This window comes from Phoxinus phoxinus (genome assembly GCF_949152265.1).
Source record: "Phoxinus phoxinus genome assembly, chromosome: 25".
In the NCBI taxonomy this organism is placed as follows: Eukaryota; Metazoa; Chordata; class Actinopteri; order Cypriniformes; family Leuciscidae; genus Phoxinus; species Phoxinus phoxinus.
In genome coordinates this window covers 19,456,351-19,470,386 of record NC_136900.1, presented here as the reverse complement: position 1 = coordinate 19,470,386, position 14,036 = coordinate 19,456,351, and the positions used below count along the sequence as shown (strand labels likewise).

At 36.9% G+C, this 14,036-nt stretch overlaps 1 protein-coding gene across 5 annotated transcripts in view; it reads left to right on the top strand.

Moving 5' to 3' along the window:
• Window positions 1-14,036, top strand: part of grm8b (glutamate receptor, metabotropic 8b) — a 151,901-nt gene that overhangs the window by 28,104 nt on the left and 109,761 nt on the right. Inside the window, exon 1 of one of the 5 annotated variants that reach the window (XM_079603975.1) lies at window positions 6,009-6,106. The exons of the other annotated variants lie outside the window; for them this stretch is intronic. The gene's annotated coding sequence lies outside the window, so the exon portion shown is untranslated. Of the gene's footprint in view, window positions 1-6,008; window positions 6,107-14,036 lie in introns of those variants that run through there. 5 annotated transcript variants of the gene reach the window in all.

Sequence of the window (14,036 nt, the reverse complement as noted above, 5' to 3'; positions counted from 1 at the left end):
TTACAAACTTAGTGCCGGTCACGTTGGAAGTTACCTATTACGTAATATCATTGCGGCTGCTGGTACGGCAGCACAGTTCCTTGATTATTACGCAGGAATGAGAGTATAGTTCTTAGTCATATTGGCCTAGAAAATCGCAACTTTTCATTTTCTGTCGGTCTTAGTACACGATGTAACTACAGAAGAGTCAAGTTTTAAATAGGAAAAATATCGAAACTCTTTTTTTTTTTTAGAGAGATGCTAACGGTCTAATCAGATTCAATGATCTATGCTAAGCTATGCTAACTAAAAGTGCTACCGCCAGACCCGGAGATTGGCTGAATGGATTCGAAAACGGTAAAACTGTTTAACTCAAGGAGAGTTGGAAAATGAGCCTATTTCCAAAAAAAGTGGAGTGTTCCTTTAACAGCATTTGTGGCATAATGTTGATTGTCAAAAAATGTATACAAAACCCCCCTGAAATATGGGTTACATTGAGGCACTTACAATAGAAGTGAATGGGGTCAATCCATAAACGTTAAAATCATCTTTCAATAATATTAAAACAATATAAAAATTTCAATAATTTAACAAGACGTAAACAATATGTGTTTGAACATACACATACAAAATTTTTATATGAATACAAATCACTTAAACGTTTGTGTAAAGCAAACTTTGTTGCTATGACAACGCCGCACCATAAACTATAAAACAACTATTAAAATGATGGTTTAAACAACTTTTAACAGAATAATAAATGTAAGTGCATTTTTATAAAATGATAAGCTTTACATTTATGCATAAATGTTTTTTTGTGGTAATCAACACTGTCATAACCATTTTAAAAAGCATTAAAACACTGGAGGTGAGGTTGGGCTATATTGTGGGGGTTTTCTGCAGCAGTGTTCATGGCCAACTACTATCAAAACACTACATGAAGTTAAGAAGAATCTGTCTCAAGCTTAAAAACCCAGCCTTTATCTCCCTCCAATGCTTTCCCATCTTAAATTTATCACCGTGCTCTGACATCTCATTGCAACTTTTGCATTTGTGAAGACACAGTTATTAATAACTATTTCACTAACACCTTTTGCAGACTTTTGCTTTCTCATGCTAATAAGTGTATGAAATGTGTTTAAAAAGAACCACAGGTTTTGATTAAAGTGCAATGCCTTTCTATGGCAGAGCTTTTTGAAGTTAAAAATAACTGGTGCGATGCAGAGGTGCAATATGCTGCCACACATTTTTTTTTGCAGCGTGTGAAGGGGAGCTGTTATTGCAAAGTGTTAATTAATTGGATCTTCAAACTGCCTGATTTAGAAGGCCTAAGGCAAGACTTCCCGTAAAGCTCACACTGCCATTGATGAAACATTGATTTAATGGCCACTTTTTATTCGAATACAGGATTATTCAGGTATATATATAACCCTCTGGTTTAAAACTTCTATGTGACATAACTTTTTTAAATGTAATGTAATAAGACGAAGTTTGTTAAATGAATAAATGCTAATATAATTAGTCTTGCGTTCTTTTACAAGTTTTATTTTACAAGGAGCAAGTCACCTCATGGGGGCGGCCATTTTGTGACCATGACCAGATGTTTATAGCCCCTTTCGCACCAGGTAATTCTAAAAACGTAGTTCTAGGAACTAGACACCAGGGTGGTTCCCCGAGAACTAAATGTTCCCCTAGGGCCATATTCCTAGTTACATTCGCACCGCCAGTAGGAACTCTGAAGTGACATATACCGCGCTTGTTGTTGACTTTTATTTTGTATGAAAATATGAAATAACTATGAAAATAACTCACTTGCGCTAAACGTTTACTCTTTGAATTCTTGCACCCGGGAACAATATTCAATAAGTCGACACCATTATGAAAAAGTTAGATAATAAGTATTTCCTTCTAAGCAAGGCTGTATCTGACTCTGGTAAGCATGTCCATAGCAGACCGGTGGGAGTGTCTTTGGGTGGCAACATGCCTAGTGCATTATGGGTGTTGAAGTTTTCCTACCTATTTGGCAAAAGGGAAGACACATATTTGAATTTCCCCCCAATTTCTATAGTATTGGCAGCCAAGTTTTATTGAAAGCCAATTTTACCAGTAGAGAAGTACCCCCTCCCCAGTTCAAAGACAGTTGTCTGCAAAAATGTAGAAATTATGGTTAATTGTATCATAATTTCTGCAACAATTTTTTAACAACCTTACATGATGTCTTAAAGGTACAGTAACAAAAACAGTTTTTTTAACTAATCTGATTGTAAGAAAGAGGGTGGAAATTATCATGTAAAACTAACAAAATCATTAAAAACTGTAAAATATGTCCACTTTTAAGACAGAAGTTGTAGTAAATAAGACGGTAAATTCAATAGCATTAAATCATCACAGTGCAGTTGGGTATATTCCAGCTCAGAGGCTGAATGAAGTCGAATCTCTGGCATTGTGCCTGTACCAGGGAAACCCTGAGCGGGGCACCTTGGCAGACCAGCTGTTTGCCGACTGGGCACGGGAAGTATTTTGGCTTCCCCTTAAAAAAAAATGATGGGTGGTTTCTGAAATGGAGCAAAGTAACTTGGAATTTACCACATATGACGTCAGATTTTCTTGCCTTGTCTGCGGCAATGTGGGCAATACTCTTATGCTCACATGCTCCAGTGCACTGTGGGTTGGGAACACTTCTCTTCCTCATCTCATTACTCTGTCATTTCCTTTTACAATGAGACAGACCTTTGCAAAAGTTTCTTTTTAATTAACTCACTGCGAATAACACTGATATTTTTGCATTTTATGAAGAAAGTGCTTAATACAGCTCGCTAAATTTGACATTTTTGATGAAAGTTTGGTAAATATCAGTGATTTTATCAGCTCGATGAAACCACAGGTTCTTCCGTGTGCTGACAACACACCGTCCACCACCAGCACTCTTGTCAGAGCACCGTAATAGCAACAACCACGTCAGTCAAAATAATTGCAGATGCTGTGGGCCAGAAGTTTGCCGAGCAAGAAATTATTTGTTTGACCGAGTGGAACAGTTACTTAGACAGAGTGGCCTACCTTACATTGAGTCATACAGCCTTTAGGTCGTCTCCTATTCGGTTCTCTTCAGGCAAGTGAAGTGTTACAAAGTATTTTTGATGGCTGTGCTAAATGAGCTCCCATTGCCCCCGGATGCTTTACGTGGCCGATGAGTGTTATTGTGAATGTGTCTTAGGATCCATAAAAATAATGCTAATCAGTGACATTAAGCCCTACAAGCGTTGGGATGTCACAGTGGTTTTTATAGGCAACATGCGCATGAAAAGAAGCACAAATGCGTCATTCAACTATGGCTTGTAAATAAGGTGCATTTCTAGTTTAGATATGAATAAACCCCCAAAAATGACTATTCTGGTTTTGTGTAGGCTATTTTTACCATGGTAAATGTAGTATTGTGATCATCTGTATACAGTATAATACTTCTCTAAGTTATAATTAGTCATCATTGCTCATCATTGAACTGTTTCCTTGCTTCCTTTAGCCGTGTTTGTTGAATGCCGATTTTGTTAGCATGCAATAAAAAAAAACGCAAGAGTATTTAGCATTGCTGAACGGAAGTGATATTTTATAAAACTGAAAAAATTGTGCTTCATCTTGACACTTATTGCACACGCTAAAGAAAAAACTAAGAGACATAACATTTGCATACATGCTAGCTTACTGCTAAAGGTAAACTAATAAAATGACTGAATTATATTATTAGCACATAAGCTAATGCTAAAGCTAAAATAAAATAAACCGAGAAAATGGACTCTATGCATGCATGATCACCACATTTAGCATCAGTGGGGACCGCAATGTCTGGTGCAGCACAGTGTATGGAAATTGTTAGTAAATTAAGCACAAAATGTTATCTTTTAGACGACAGGACTAAGCAATATTTATATGATGGTCCACCTTTTCACTAAAGCTATATAAAGCATGTGGAACTCATTATTAAAATGTTATGTTTTAATATAATATACTAAAATGTTAAGTTTACTATAGTTAAAAGGGCTAATGTATATAATATACTATATTATACATATTGTAATCATTTGTGATCGAAAGAGTTATATGGTAATATGCTAATACTAAAGTTAAATAAAAAATAAACTGGCCCTGTGTCCGAATATACAGTACCTGCTAACATGCTACAGTAGGAGAAAAACAGTATGTGACCCGAGTAGTATGTACTTATAGGCCTATACATATTCGAAAAACAGTAGGTGACCGACTACTTCCGGCAGTATGTGGTTTCGGACATAGCGCAAGATAATTAGCATATTAATCTAAAATGTTAAAATTAAACCAAAGACTGAACCAAGGGAATATTATTTAAACTACCGTGTACAAGTAATTATCAAAGGAAGATGAGCGATTATGCGACAAGCTGTTAAAGTGTGCAGCGCCCTCTTCTGGTCAAAACAAACACCACACAATTTGCTGGTAACCGGTAGGCTTTGCTTCGCAGTCTTTCTTACCAGATTCAGTTCTCATTTTTCTTTGGGGGCTATTTTGAACGCACTGTAAAATCAGGGACACTTGCGATGACATCTCCAGTGAACTGTCCCCGGAAAACAGGGACAACTAGTCGCAGCGCTAGAAAAGTACATCCCGTAATAAACTGTACATTATGAATGAACGCATATGGAAAGCAAAGCCTCTGAAGTCCCATTTTAAGCTTCCAGCTCTTCCCTGCTGCCTGTCTGGAGGTGGACTGAAAGCACTGTTGTCTTAAAGCACGGTTTGATAGTCTCAGCTGGACACTAGGTAGTTGTGGCAGCTGCAGCGAAGCGTGGGAGCATATGGCTCGGAAAGTTGCGGCTGGAGTCCAGCAATTACCACACCAGGGGGCTCTGTTACACCAGCACCAGCCATAGCCAAACATAATGAGGCACATCTACAACAAACAGTACTTCTGCTTTAGGACATCCAAACATTCGTGCAACTCTCCCAGCTGGGCCCACAGAAACATATCTGATTAACTACGGATAGAGCCAGACAATCTGTAAACGCTGCACGGGGAGAACCGTTTAGGCGATAAACTTTGTTAGCTACGAGTTGGATAAAGCAAGGCTTTATTTTTGGACCCGCACCAGGAAATATATTTTGCACGGTCAGGTTTTAGGTTCAAGAGGGCGCCTGCGCACCGTCTGGGGAGGCGAGCGGGCTTTGAACGTTGTGGCGGTGTTTTATTTTGCAGTCAGCACTTTTTTTGAAAAGAGTATTTGAGGTGAATTCTCTGGAAGTCATGTCTAGCAAATGGAATTTTCTTTACTGGTGGTTTCTATATTGTGTTGACAGCCTTAGTGAGTTAAGATGATGCTTTTAAGTAATGTGGGGATGTACTGCCGTTTACTTTGCATCAATTTCCTCATATCTTCCACTGCTTCTTACTGTCTCTCACAATGACAGGCTAAATCTGTGTGTTTGCCTCTGGATATAAACTCACACTGGTTATTGTTTTAGTATAATTTATATACTATTATATTATTTATTCATATTTTTAATTAGCTTATATCTGTATAATTTATATTATTTTAATTTTAGTTTTTGTTTTAGTAATTTAGTAATTTTTTTAGCTATATATATAAAATTATATTAAAAATTATATTTTAAATTTAAAATAAAATAATGCTTTCCAAATAATATTTTAATTTTAAATAAACAATATATCACTATAATTTATTGCTTTATTGTTGAATTAATTTAAACTAAATGTCCATGCGCATAATTTCCACTATTGACATTTCAGATTAAGGTTATGGTGATTATATTTTTGCTTTAATGTAAATAAATGCAGACCTGGCAACCTGTACGCATTTTGCGTAGCGGGCACGCATTTTGACCTTGAAGTACGCTGGAACGATTTGTCACTAAACAACGCTACGCAAAAACCTGACGTCTCTGTGCGCGCGCAGTCCTCAAATCAAACAACAGCAAAAGAAGAAGAGTTCGACCAATCATAGCGCTGGGTTCATTCGGGGATGATTGACAGATGCGTAAGGCCTATCATTAAAAAGAGACAAATCAACAAACACCAATATAGAATCCCGCTCGAGTTCACAAGCGAGGACGGTGGTCACGGTACTTCTGACTCCTGAAGGTAAACGGCTTGGGGTGGATGTGGAAAGTTTAAATATTGTATTGAGTTAACCTAATGATCACACGGGAGTGATCGCATGGATTATCTTAAAATACGCCGTCATTCATGGTCACTCACTCAGATAAGAGGAAGACATCATTCAGCCATGCAAATTATAAAATGCTCAAGCAATGCTGAACAATAAATCTAAATAAATTTGAAATCGCTATATGGCTTAGTGATTATGAAAGTGCTGTGAGTTACTGATAATCGCGAGTCTGGAGAAGCAGGCGTTTATTTCCTGTAGCTCAAACAGTAGAGCGTTGGCGCTAGCAACGCCAAGGTTATGGGTTCGATTCCCAGGGAAAGCAGGGAAAACTGATCAAATGTAAAATGTGTATCTTGAATGCAATGTAAGTCGCTTTGGATAAAAGCGTCTGCCAAATGCATAAATGTAAAATGTAAATGTATTTATTCATTCTCAGTGTTGAGAAACGTAGCCTGCATGTTACGTTATTGTGCCAATAATAACTAAAGTAGGCTACCTAATTATGTTAGATATTTATTTTTTATGAAAACTAGTTAGTTACTTATGGATTAAAAAGTGCCATACAGTGCTGCGCGAGCTCTGTCACAAACACGAACGCGCGCACACACAGAGAGAATTATAAAATAAAAATAGACGGCCTAAATTTTGTTCTTGCTTGTGTTTTTTTCTGTCAAAATGTCAGAAAGCAATTTGTATGATCCATCCGTGTTTTTAAAATTCGTTAAACGGACGGACGTTTAAATAGACGGACGTTTTACACAGTCATGTCGGATTCGTCTAACTACTTGATATTCTTTTTAGAATAAGTGATTCGTTTTGCTATTATTGGACTCCTGTCTATTCATTGTCAACTGTTTTCTATAAATACGTTTGTATTGGCTAACATTTATTTAACATTTTAAATGCGTAACTGTTTAAAATGTTCAAATACAAAGACAGCACGTCTCAAATGGAAGCCATTTTTTCTGTGGGATTTAGTATACTATTTGGATATTGTAATAATAAATTAAGTAGCCTATCTTAAATATACACACAGTGATCCTATGTTTTTTTATTGTTTTTTTTACTGTTTCCTAGGGGTTTCTTAATTTACTTAGACTAGTTGAGTCTAACTAACCCCCCTATTTGAGTCTAACTAACCCCCCCCCCCCCCCCCCCATATTATATACTGATAATATTTATATTATATATATATATAATATAAATATTATAACAACTATTTCTAAGACTATTTAAAACAAAATAATGCTTTCACAAGAATATTTTAATTAAACAATATAGCACTGTTATTTATTGCTATATTGTTTAATTCATTTAAATTAAATGTCCATACGCATGATTTCCATATAGACGCTGAAGTGTAATGCTCATTAATAGCTGCCTGCTCGAGAAACATTGCTTATATGAAGTAGCATTATTAGCAGGCTAGGCAACAAATCAGACAAGACTTTACGGCCCGGTTGTTGTGTGACATCTCAGCCCATCCCTCGAGGCGAGCGCATTTCACTCACACTTTGAAAACGCTGATTGGCTGTGGCAGTTTTCATCTTGTTCCTTTACTCCGTCGATTTCATTACGCCTAAGCGTTCGGAGCAACGTTCACATCCCTCGACAACTGAGGTTCTGATTGGCCCCAGATAAAATCTTAATTCCCTCCCCGGATTTTTTTAGCTGGACTCTCTCTGAGTGTGTGTGTGTGTGTGTGTGTTAGTGAATCTATGCTTTGCATTTGCGAGGGTGACGGATGCTCCCAAAACCCGGAGGTGATTCATCTAAGGCCAACTGCTCATGGAGGAAGATTGACAGGCTTCCTCTTGCCCATGACAGATGGGGCTGGTTTTAGCCATAGGAAATAAGGAGGCAGTGGATGCGTATAGTGTTGAGAAATCTAATATATTTGTTATTTTCCACTTACTTATTTAAGCATTAGAGGTATGTTTTTGTTGTTATGAGAGCTATGTCATATGCAAAGTATTACCTAACATGATTAAAAAAGCATGTAAATTAATTTAAATTGTAAATTGTATTTGTTTTTATTTGTTTTTGGTGATTTTGGTCTGTTCCATGGTAGAGCTTTTGACTTCTCGACTGTATACGCTATCCAGGAGTAAAATTCACTCTACAAATGCAATATTTTTTGACAAGGCTTTTTCCAGAATGTTGCAGTGTTTATTATAAATTATTTATCTATGCACACCATTATATATTTTTAATAATTATAATCAAAAACATGAACTTAGAACTCCCCTTGGAAACTTTGTCTGTTCTCTTCATGATGAAGGTTGGACTAAATATCGTCCACAACTGACTGCAAACTGACATTCAGATCTGCCTCCATTTAGTTAGCAATGCCCTACTTCCAACGAACCAATCAACTCCCGAAGGTTGAAATCAAGTCCCGCCCTACTTTTTTTTTTCTCATTCCAGAAGCCCATTCACTTGGATATACGTCACAACAGGGAAGAAAAGATTATCACAACTTTTGATTTAAAATTAGTGTGTCCCAATTTCCCAAATCCTAGTATGTTGAAATGAGTATTCCAAAGATTAAGAATTAAGATTACGAAAGGTTAGAATCCGAAGTGCAGATCCGTGCACACTCAAACGGCTAATATTGCCCACAATAACTCAATTAGAACTACAAACACGACTCAAAAGTGTTAAAAAACTACAAACATCTTAATTCCCCCCGAAACGGTACGGAAATCAATTTAAATTGAATGTGGAGGATTTTAACTGTGTAAAGATGATTGAATTTAAACGGTGACAGGACGCGCGTACGCTGTCCGTTAAAGACGCGGTTATATAATGTCCCAAAGCTTTCCTACTATTTTGCTACACACTCAAAAGTACACTGTAAAAAATATTGTTGGTTCAACTTAAAAAAGTAAGTTACCTGGTTGCCCTAAAAAGTTCATTGGAAAAAATAATAATTTGTTGATACACTGGATTTTGGTTTAATCAACAGAAACTTAAAATATTATGTTATCTGAACCACATTAATTATCTAAGTTGATTTGACAATTTTGTTTTCTTGCACACTTTAAGGGCATAGTAAAGTTGAATTGGGAATTGCGTTATCTCCAGTTAGTCTCCATAGTTACTTAGTTCTACGCCTGTTCCTGTTCCCTTTGATTACTCTCCTCTTGTAAGCCCGGAGTTTCCTCAGTTCTGTGTCTGGTATCTCCAGCATTTAAAGTGGTTGTGTTCACGTTTATCTCCTGTGTATTCTTTGTGGATTTATTAAAGACTGTTTTTGTTTCCTATTTCTTATCAGTATCTTTTAGTGTAGTTAGCTACTTTGTTTATATGTTCCTCCGGTTTTCGACCTCTGCTGTACACTGAAAATCCTTCTGACCTCAAAGTGATTTGTGAGGAAATGCACCAAGATCTTGTTTACATTTCTTCTCCAGCATTCTTCATTTCCAGCATTTCAATTGGTAATTTGCAGGTTTGTGATGGATGGGTTTGTCTCCTATCCTGCACGTCTTACATAACCCGGTCTATTTGGGATGAATGCTGTTTTCTTTAATTGCTACGTATTTCCTGCTTGCGTTCCCCGGCTACTGCTTTTATTTATTTATTTATTTATTTATACCTCAACCAGAGGCTACATTTGTAAATGCCAGCCAAATACCACAGGTAGCTGTCTGACGGAGCTCGAAGAATGTTCTGGCACAGTCTTTGCGCTTGGATGACGATCATGCGACCAGTTCATTTCCATCCCAGGCTTGAGTCTGCATTTCATAGACTCGCCATCAGCTGTTTTCCAAAGGCCCATGATCAAAAAGAACCAGGATGTGCACGGAGTTTTACACAGAATTGCTAATCACATAGAGCGCTTACCTCTTCCTGAGACTGGAGGATGTGACTTCATCCCATTTCCTCCAAGAAAGAGATCCATAAGACTTCCAAACCTGAGTCAGGGATTCTTTAAGAGGGACATCGTATCCTTTTTTCCACCTCTCTCATTCTTAGTCCTCTTTCAATTATGTAGTGCACTGCTTACTAGTGCAGTGCCCGTGCAAAATCAGTTTTTGTGTGTGCTTTTAGTAATTGCTGGTTTGGTGTATTTGAGTGCTCATTGTTACAATTAATTACACAGCAAAAGTTCAGTGACATTTTTATTTGTGCGTGGTAGTAAGCAAATACTGATACTGACATAATGACACAATAAATATGGCAAATTTAACTACATGGTTGCAAAACTATTTATAATGGTGGTATTAGGTGACGTGTATTTGTGTACAGGTAGCAGGAGTTTAGATTAGATTAGATTTATATTAGTTTCACAGAAGTAAACAGTGTGGCCACTGAGGGGGAGTGGCCACTCAGTATGCAGTGTGAGAAGGGGAGTGGCCACTCAGTGTGCAGTGTGAGAGGGGGAGTGGCCACTCAGTGTGCAGTGTGAGAGGGGGAGTGGCCACTCAGTTTGCAGTGTGAGAGGGGGAGTGGCCACTCAGTGTGCAGTGTGAGAGGGGGAGTGGCCACTCAGTTTGCAGTGTGAGAGGGGGAGTGGCCAGTCATTGTGCAGTGTGAGAGGGGGAGTGGCCACTCAGTTTGCAGTGTGAGAGGGGGAGTGGCCACTCAGTGTGCAGTGTGAGAGGGGGAGTGGCCACTCAGTGTGCAGTGTGAGAGGGGGAGTGGCCACTCAGTGTGCAGTGTGAGAGGGGGAGTGGCCACTCAGTTTGCAGTGTGAGAGGGGGAGTGGCCACTCAGTGTGCAGTGTGAGAGGGGGAGTGGCCACTCAGTGTGCAGTGTGAGAGGGGGAGTGGCCACTCAGTGTGCAGTGTGAGAGGGGGAGTGGCCACTCATTGTGCAGTGTGAGAGGGGGAGTGGCCACTCAGTTTGCAGTGTGAGAGGGGGAGTGGCCAGTCAGTGTGAGAGGGGGAGTGGCCGGTGCTTGTTTTACTGATATATTTACCGATATATTTTGCATTTCTAATCCAAACAATGTCAAAGCTGGCACTGCACTTACTCGTGCCCATAGCAAGACACCTGTCAAGTTTGAAATCCATCGAATTAATGGTTCGAGAGATATGCGAATAACAGACAGACAGACAGACAGACAGAAAGACGTCCCTGTAATTTATAGATTGATTATGCACTGTATGGTAATAATGTGTTATGATCCTTTAATTCACTGGCTTATCTAAAAATAGGCATTACTTATTAAAATATTAAAATATATATATATGGCAAATTTATAACAAACGTTTTAAACTTAAAAAAATTGTATTTTCAGGTTTTATGACCCTTTAATTCACTCTCTTAAAAAAGAAAAAAAAAGAAAAGCATTACATATTTTAATATTTGTTTTTCTATATATTTTAACTTTTTTTATATTATTAATCATTTATTATAATTTTTTAATATTTTTATTTGTTGCAGTTTTTATACAAACACAAAACAGATCAGAAGTCTCACAAAATTTATACAAAAAGTATGTTAAACATAAAATAAACAAACAAACAAACAAAGAAAAAAACACCCCACTTTTCATTGTTTTTAATATTTAATTTTATTAAATGTAAAATCTGTTTTGTTTTAATATGGAATTTTTTTTTTTTTTCTAATAAAAAAAATATTAGTGTAGTTTCCTCAAGTGCCTGTGGATCTCTGTGGTTCATGTGCTGTGATGTGAAGCTAGCCCAACTTGGTAGCCCATCTTTGGATAATTAGACAGCGAGGAAAGGCAGGAGAGGGACATCATTTTTTTTTTAAAGTGTGCCGCTAGATACATTTTCAAACTGAATAAGTGTCATAGTTTAGGGCACCATTGAATAGCATGGAAAAATATTAGCAGAGAACAAGAAGTTGACAATAAATCCTCCTCCATTAGGTTCTTATGGTCAGCACGGGGTATTCAATTACATTGAATGGGCCTCTTCGGTGACAAACACCATTTTTTAAAGCTAAAAAATTGGTGGGCAGACCTAATCCATCTAGCGACTGCTAGAACCGCACAAGAAAAAGCTGTAGACATGGGAGGACAGCAGTGTCTATAATCATGTATTCATGAATTTAAGTGTGCTTTTTTTGTCTTCTTTTGTTGCGTTTGATTGTAGGAATTATTTTGCCGTCGCTGTAGGGATTAGAGCTTTTCAGGAGCACACGACGCCTCAAATGCTCAGAGGAGAGAGCTGATGTAATGTAAATCTGTAGGTCATTATATACTAAAGATGCAATTAACACATGAAACAAATCAGTGAGTCATCGCAGGTAGCATATGGTGCTGTGATACTACACCAAAGGTTTATTCTGCTCGAAGAAATCAAGTTGCCTGTGATGCCTGTGACTTTCAGGCAGGTTGACTTTTTTTTGTAATGCATAAAATGTTTTAATAGCCTATGTAATATCTTTAATTATACACTACCATTCAAATATTTTTGATTATATCTTTTAATGATTTTGAAAGATGTCTCACCAAGGTAGAATTTATTCGATAAAAAAAAAACAATAAAACAGTAATATTATGAAATTTTATTACAATTTAAAATAACCGTTTTCTATTTGAATATATTTTAAAATTTAATTTATTCCTGGGATGCAAAGCTGAATTTTCAGCATCACTTCAGTCTTCAGTGTCACATGATCCTTCAGAAATCAGTCTAAATGTACTGCTCAAGAAATGTTTCTTCTTATTATTATTATTATCAATATTGAAAACAGAAACAACATACAAAAAGTTCAAAAGAACAGCATTTATTTGAAAACTTTTGTGACATTATGAATGTCTTTATTATCCTTATATAAGTGTTTTCTTTAAAACAATATATAATCTCACCTACCCAAAACTATTTAACTGTAGTGTATAATAAATAAATTACCAGATAGCATTTATATGACACAAAAACAAACTGTTTCAAAAACAGTTACACATTGTCACACTTTAGTTTAGCTCCGGTCCCTATTCACTTTCATCGTGTGGAAAATAGCCAGAATTTTCTTCAGAAAGGCACTTTTTCTGTTCTGTAGAAAAAAAGAAAAAGTAATTCGTGTTTGCTGTGACATGTGGGTGAGTAAATGATGACTTATTAAAAATAAAAATAAAAATGATTTTTAGGGTGAACAGTTCCTTTAAATTAATTCCTCGTAACACTAAACAAACATCAAATATGCAGGTTTTTGTTTAATGCATACTGGGATTTTCTTGCCTTTGTTCTTCTCTAAGTCTCTAGAAAGAGATGTTAATTCAACAGATGATTATTTAAAAGGATCTATTATACTCTTTTGACGCGTAATTTTCTTCTATTAAATCCAGACAAGACAGAGGTACTACTTATCGGTTCAAAAAACCGCCCACAAAACCTCTCACAATACAACTTTAACATGGTAGGATGTCCTGCTACTTTATCCTCTACAGTAAAAGACCTGGGTGTCATACTAGACTGCAACCTGTCTTTTAAAAATCATATTTCATATGTTACAAAAACAGCCTCTTTTCACCTTAGCAACATTGCTACGTAATATGCTATCAGTTTCTGATGCAGAAAAGTTAGTTCATGCATTCATGACCTCGAGACTAGATTACTGTAATGCTTTATTAGCTGGTTGTCCTGCATCCTCAATAAACAAGCTACAGTTAGTCCAAAATGCAGCCGCTAGAGTTCTTACTAGATCAAGAAAATATGATCATATAACACCGATCTTATCATCACTACATTGGTTACCTATAAAGTTCCGTATTAATTATAAGGTATTGTTACTGACTTATAAAGCCCTAAACGGCTTAGCTCCAGTCTATTTAACGGATCTTCTATCGCCCTATAATCCATCGCGCTCTTTAAGATCGCTAAATTCGAGGCTTTTGGTTATACCTAGGATATCTAAGTCCACTAAAGGAGGGAGAGCATTTTCACATTTAGCTCCAAAACTCTGGAATAGCCTTCCTGATACTGT